Genomic DNA, 7,689 nt, shown 5'->3' on the forward strand with positions numbered 1-7,689 from the left:
GTGCTTTACAATGCTACATTTGAGAGAGTTGCTAATTGTTAGAAAATATAGCACATTACTGGAATAGCTCAACTGATCAAAATGACCTAAAAGAGATCACTTTTCTCAGTCTCAGTAAAAATCCCAACCCTAAGTGTGTCTAGTCTCAGTCAAAACTACATCAAAGCTCCCATGAGCCTCTAGACTGAAGTGAAAGAGAGGGGCCCGAGGCTTCAAGAGCCGCTTGAGCGCGAGCCACCCAGTCACTCGTGGCACACAGTAAGGACCAGTGGATAAATCTGCCACTGCAATCCTCCTTCCGCCATTGTGGCTCCATTTTCACACCTTATTATCACATTAAAGGCTCTACGCTGAAAGGACTACACACGAGACTAGAGGTAGAGGGAGGAGAGAGAGCAAGATTGAGTTAGAGTGAAAGAGAGACAGAGGAAGCGAGACAAGACGGCGTACAAAATGTGGGGTGGTGTGAGATTGCGAGACAGAATGGGAGCAAAGAGACCCTGATAAAATTGATCCAAATTAAGACACAAAGGGCCCCATCACACCTGCTATTAACATGCTCTTTCGGTGGTCAGATCGCAATCGGATAGCACTTGGCCACTTTAAAAGCCAGGTGATTGCAATTTGATTACCTAGACCGCATATGGAGGTGGTCAGAGACCATTCTGACCACACTGGACAAAGGTGTCAATGCTAATATATTCTGTTATGTGCATACAACAAAAGTAATATACAAAATAATTCAAATTCACCCTCTGCTTTATAAATGCATGTTATTGATCTTATTGTGAACAGCTATGTGATTCCATTCATATGTTTAAAATTGTTACATTTTTAAAAATGTTGTGACCTTGTAATTTTTAATCAATGTCGTATCTTGATCTCTCTGTGAAACAACAGACTTCTCTCTGGTTACGCATCCCATACTTCTCCAATAATTTAGTCCGCTTAAAACTAGTCTCTTTCTTACAAATGACTGCAAGCTTGCATTCAGATCTACACCCAACCAATCAACAACCGATGAATAGAACCAAGTCTCTGTCGCTACTTCCATTTTCGATGCAACTTAAATGTGAAAAAACAACAGACGGTCATATGATCAGGTCACCTGGCTTAATGACCAATAACCCACGAATTATTCCACTGGACTACACTTGGAATCTCTTGTTTCTCTCCCATAAATTCTCACTATCATTACTCTCCCAATCCATAATCGGAAGGGAACGTCATGTTTTTAAAACTTCATCGCTTTTAATCCTTATTAGCATCATTTACTGTGGGAATGTTTCTTAATGCAATAATGCAATAATGCCATACACCAAATACCATAATTTTTATCTGTAAAACAGCAAGCATTCTAAATGTTTTTTAAATACATTAAATGGCAGAATGTGTTGTTCAGTTAATGCAACGTCTGATGCAATACGCAACCAGCTTTCCGTATCATGAATGTAAGTGCGATCAGCTCTCTATCTGAAACACACTAGAGATACACCGCAATGGAAAAGAATACGAAACGAGTATTAATGAATAAAAGAAATCAAATAAGCAGAAAAAAAACAACACACACAACAAGGGAAGCCAAGGAGCTGAGAAAAAGCACAGGGGAAAGGAGGAAACGTGAGGGCAGAGGGAGCGGGAAAAGGGAGGGAGGAAGTGGGGGCCGGAGAGAGGGAGGGCTGCTCACCGGCTCCCCCGGGCTTAACATCCTGTCTAATCATCCTGGACTTGTGCAATCAGAGAGAAGCAGGAGGTGGCCATTCCTGTGCTCCACACATTCTGATCAGCTCTAATTTGGCCAGGCCTGGCTCTGCATTACGCCGCGCCGCAGCAGCCCACGCTAATGGGGCCTGCGGATCGGAGCCCAGCCAGAGGAGAGCCTGGGCCTCGCTTTGGGCCCCAGCCCAGTCCGGACTGCAGGTGGAAATGGGTGAGGGGGGGTTGGTGGGCTCAGTATCTGGAGGGGCATTTGGATAAGGAAGCGTCGAGGTGCTCTAGTTTATTTCACCCCCACCAGAGCAGAGGGTGGAGAGGTGGGGGTGAAGGTGGGGGCGTTGTGGTGGTTTGGAGGGTGGTGCGGGCTGGGCTAGGAGGGGTATGGCCATCTGTCCAGTGGTGAGAACACCGTCTGGACAGGGAGGAGAACGGCCCCTAACTGACACTACACTGATAGAGCCCTGAGCAGCGGTTACACACATACACACGTGCAAACACACAAAAGGTGCATTAACTACACTATTTCATCCATGAGAGCTTCTAATCTCGGGGAGAAATGGATGGTGGCAGTAACCCTCGAACACTCCCTACCTCTCCTCACTCAATCACACACACTCGCACACACACCCTGATTCCCCCAGGTACCCTCATGCCAGAGGTACAGGCACTGCCAACCAAGGCACATGCCAGCACAACCTGCTACCATGGCAACGAGGGAGGAGCAGGAGGGGACCTTTCCCTACCCTTCTCCTCTCTCCATACCTCCATCTCTCTGGCCACGAGCGGGGCTGGCGTGCAGGAGGAGATGAAGACGAGGATAAAAGTGGCCGGCGGAATGCTCTGCACCGCTAACCTGCCTTTTAAACTCCTCCATCCTTCTTTTTCATTCTCTTTCTGCATCTTCCTTTCATTACTGCCTTCTCTCCCCCCCTCCTTTCCCGTAAGCGTATGCCCTCTCAGGAGGGAAGAAGGGAGGGGAGTCTCTAGAGGGGCCCCTCCAGAACACACTCCATTAGAGTGCAGGGCCACCGTCATTACAGGGCTCCATTTCTCTCTCTGCAGTGGAAGATTGATACACACGCATCACGCATCTCAGCTGCAGTCGTTCCACCTCCGACCGCGGCCTTGACAAACACACACGAGTGCAAATGCGTGCGTAAACATGATGCGTGGTGCAAGGAGAGGCTGATGGGCGCAGGGTGGGGCACAGGTCGTGGTTAGGTCCGTGAACATTTCCAAATTAGGGTTCATCCAACGTGGCTTGCTTTTTATTTTGCGCATCTGGCGGCTGAAATGTTTAAAGGGATAGCACACCACTAAAAAGATAACAGTTATTTACTCATCCTCATGTTGTTCCAATGCCATATTATTTTATTTCTTCATGTGGAAAAACTGGAAGACTATGTTTCCATGCTCTCTTGCATTCATTTACAATGAATGGGGACTTGAGGTTTGAAAAACAGCCCAAAAAGTACACAAAAGAACCATAAAAGTACAATAAAGGTGGCTTGCATGACTCAGACAAGTGTATTGAAGCCATTCAATATTTTTGTGCAACAAACAGATACAAATTTAAGTTGTTATTCTCAAGTCATTGGGTCTGTAAGTCCAATTCATGAGCAAATAATTTACACTAGTTTTGAGAACCGAATCAGATGATTGACTGAAAAAATGACAACTTCACTGAAAATTACACATTACGAAAAAAGTTCCTCAGTTTTGAGTTCCTCAGAAGAAAAAAGCTTTGTGACAACATAAGGGTGAGTAAATGACAATTTTCATTTTGGGTACACTCTCCATTTAACGCTCCCACATAGGCAAAACATGCAGAAGTGACTTAAGGTCAAGGCAAACAGGCTTAGTGGAATCATTCTGAAGCGGTGTGTTGTTTTTAAACACACACTGACTGTGGCACAGTTAAACTCAATGAAATCAGGGCTGTTGAGAATACTGTCCAAAGAGACTAATGATTTAAAGAAACACATTCAACAGAACCAGTTCTTTTTATGCTCTCCAATATAATTCTCGACTCTGCTCTGTATGCTGCTAACATACATCTCAAACACGCGCCGCTCCTGACAGAGACCGCGGCTACATTTGTTTCATTACTGTAAAACCTGTCAAGCTAGCAAGCCTGTGGTAACTGTGCTGCTATTTGTGTTTTTAATGTAAAAAATTTGTTAGTGACAATGTGGTTTTTATATTTTTATAATGTTGTGCCTCAGGTGTAGGCTGTTGTGGTTCAAATGAGTATGAGGGGCTATTTTGTCCCTTCAATGTCCTTTTGCAATACTGGAGGTGGAGGACAGACGCACACACTGGCATACCTCACAACAGGGCCTAGACTCCCTCTACTGTGAGAGGGCTAGGTGAGAAACAAGCCAAAGAGACACAACACTTCTGCTTGTGTGTGTGTGTGTGCGTGTGTTTGGTGAGGGTTAGTGGACAACGGTGTTGCGAACTTGACTGAAAGCTCCATTTATCAGAGTAGACCTTGGTATGTTGATGACAAAGACTTCAAGCACACACTCTTTTGAGACTTTGCCATCCCAGGTGGCAAGCTCTTTCCACCACACCTTTGTTCATGTATGTGGGAGAGTATTTTACCAAAACTTTAAGTTAGGGTGCATGCTGCTGTCCTCTTTCGTGTGTGAAAGAGCAGTGTGTTAATGAGTGTTTGGGGGTCCCCAGCAGGGGATGTACCCAGAGCCCAACTCACAGCCAGCTGCAGCTCCTGTCCCTCACTCAGTCACTCTGCAGGCCATTATCTCTGAGAGACAGCCTGTCCCAGCACCAAAAACTCACACACACATACCCACCATACACTTACAAAACAGATGCAAACAACATAAACATACACTACACAAGGGTATTATAAACATACACTCAACACACACACAAATTCACTTTTAATTGATGCAAAAAAATAACCATTTTCTAAAAAAAAAGTTTACATTACTTTAAAAAAAAAAAAAAAAATCAAACACACATTTTTCATTACATACATCAAGTTAAAAAATAAAAAAAAATTAAAACAGTGTAAAAAAAAATAAACAAGAAATTGTATATATAAAATATATATGTATAAAATTTCTGTCTAAAAATGTGAATTTCAATAAATGTCTCAAGAATTGCTACTGGCTAAATAAAAACAGCTGTTTCATCTCCAATTCTTGAGACATACCCACTTTCACAAACGTAAAGATGCTTCAGAACAATATTCTCAAAAATAGCTGCAGCGATTTTTATCAGAGGATATATTCATATTCATATGTTACAAAGTAATTCAATGGTGCTCAAGAGCTGAAGTCATTAAACGCAGTCCCAAGGGCTGGCATCCTTTCTAAAAATGGTAGATTGCATATTCTAATGTAAGAAAAAAAAAATTAATATTCATAAAGCTCGGCCAACTTTTTAAACCACACTTACAATATGGTCTGTCTGAAACTGATTTAAGCAGTTTATCATTATCATTATATATTAATGATTGTTTTTCTTTATGATATTGTAGAATATTCTTAGCTCTGCTAATAGGCCTTTCTTATGCTTTATATTAAAAAGGGTTGTGTATGTTTTACATCAAGTTGAGCCTCAGGTCGTGCGCGTGAGTGTGTGTGTGTGTGTGTGCGCGTGCGTGCGTGCGTGCGTGTGTGTGTGTGTGTGTGAGAGAGAGAGAGAGAGAGAGAGAGAGAGAGAGAGAGAGAGAGAGAGAGAGAGAGAGAGCGCAGTGGTGTGGGGGGGGTCTGCTATGATCAAACCCCCCCCCCCCACACACACACACTTTCTCTCTCAGGAAAGACAAACAGCTATGTTTGTGTGGGGTAATTAGATGAGGAGAAGTGAATTAGCAGAATCCACAGAGCAGTCATGTTGCCGAGCACAGCCCCGCCTTACAGGGACCTGCTAATTACCCCTCGTTAGGTTGATATGTCTTTTTTTTTTAAGTGTGGTGTAGCTTCCATCATGAGAGTGGGAAATAATTAGCATTGGTGTGATGCTGCCCTTAATGGACACCGCAAGGCATGCTCCACTCTGACGAGAGGAACACTGAAATGACAAAGGATCAAGAAGATTCTTTAGTGCTACTAAGAGACACAGATCCAATGGCACAGCTATGTTGTCTTTATAATCGCCCAGAATGCACAATAAATGTTAAAAATAAAATGCCATGAATCTGATTGTCAAGCGTAGTTTCCTTTTTCTATGTTGAATTTTGGACGAAGCAACAAAATTATTGAGTACAGTATCTTTTTCATTTGTATCCTAAAACAAACAAACAAAAAAAAACTATATATTTTGATACAAGTGCATATATCAACTAAAAGTTAACTTTGTCAACTTTTAGGACTGCACTAACATGTAGATGCTGATCAAAGACAATAGACCTGGACTACAAGCCACGAATGTCCAATTTTGATTTCATGTGATCTTTAAATAATGCAATAAAAAAGCTTTCATTTTGCATTGTGGGTTTTGCTCACCAAGACGGCCAGTCAAACAACTCAGCTAAAACGTTTCGAGATCTAAGCTTGGGAGCTCTCTTTACGACCAGAACCCTTAAAACTCCATTTCCCTTTCCGCCACTGTGTCTGCTCTTAGTTATGCTGTACCGTCTGTGCGTTTAAGTGCTATTGAATGTAAGTTTTTATTGTTTTAAAGTACTAAAAGGGGAAATCCACATATGGAGGTCACACTTGCCTGTCAAACGACAGAGAAAAGAAAGCAGGAGACAGAAACCGATATCAGAAGATAAGTTGTGCATGTTGTACAACTAATAGGAGGCGAGTGTAAGCTTGGTTTGGGAAAAGAGGTACACACACACACACACACTCACACACACCAGAACACAATTAAACCCCAACAAAAGAACAAGCCACACTGTACTGGACTGGAAAAATAGCAGCTCCAACTTCAACAATACTTTTTTTCCAATGAAAACATTAAAGCACAAGGCTGTCTTTCAACTACATCACAAATATACACACACAGACACACACTCGAACCAGACGTGGCCAAATGTAAACCAGATCAAGGCTGCATTAGTCAGAGAGACCAAAGGAATTGTAGTGCTGCTCTAAGCTCGATTAGGTATGTCTGATCTGATCACACGAACATATCCAACCTGTCGAAATCTATCGCTCATCCTGTCCCTGAAAACTGGCACAGACACACTCCCTGATAGAAAACATTAATGATGTTGGACCGCGTCAAGAAACAACGGAGAGGCAATCCAGGTCTAACATGGACACAATGGTACCAGCACCTTCAAACAAGATGAATTTGCAACCCATTGTAGCTTAAGGGTCAAAGCAGGAGAGTTTTAAGTAGTGTTAAGAGTTGTTACAATACTTAAATTCAATTCCATTACTGCTCAACACCAATTTCTAATAGCAACTAATATGCTACTGAACATAATCTTTTACTTGTTAAAGTTCAGTATTAAAATTAACACTAAAATTAAAACATGTCGCCAGCTTGACAAAATAAAATATTTTACAAAGAATTTTTTTTTAAACAAAATAAAATAAAAATAATCAATAATAAAATACAATAATAATAACAAATAATATTAAATAATATAAATATAAAATAACAAATACAAATAAAAAACCATTAAGACTAAATTTAACTAAGAAAATAAAAAATAAACAAAAATAAAAAAATGTGTTAATGTTTTTTAGGCATAACCTAACAAACCTAACTGATTAATAATTTTTTGACAATTTGAGATAATATATAATTAGCATTGGCCACCAATCGTGTCATCATGTCCAGTACACAAAAGTAATAGTTCCTCCTTTTATCAATTCCAAATACAGCCTTACCAATGGATAATAAACTTTTCCTGTTTTCACTGCAAATTTTAGTGGATTTGGAGTAAATATCAAAATATAGATTTTTTTTGTCATTAAATGTATGTGTCAGAAACATAATAGTCATCCTGCTCTCCATGAACTCTCATCGTCCTTTAAA

The 7,689-nt window shown here is 41.2% G+C and overlaps 1 protein-coding gene across 6 annotated transcripts in view; it reads right to left on the minus strand.

The window, feature by feature from the left end:
* Window positions 1-7,689, minus strand: part of znf423 (zinc finger protein 423) — a 156,352-nt gene that overhangs the window by 113,005 nt on the left and 35,658 nt on the right. The window lies entirely within an intron of this gene.

This window comes from Abramis brama (genome assembly GCF_963993115.1).
Source record: "Abramis brama genome assembly, chromosome: 9".
Lineage (NCBI taxonomy): Eukaryota > Metazoa > Chordata > Actinopteri > Cypriniformes > Leuciscidae > Abramis > Abramis brama.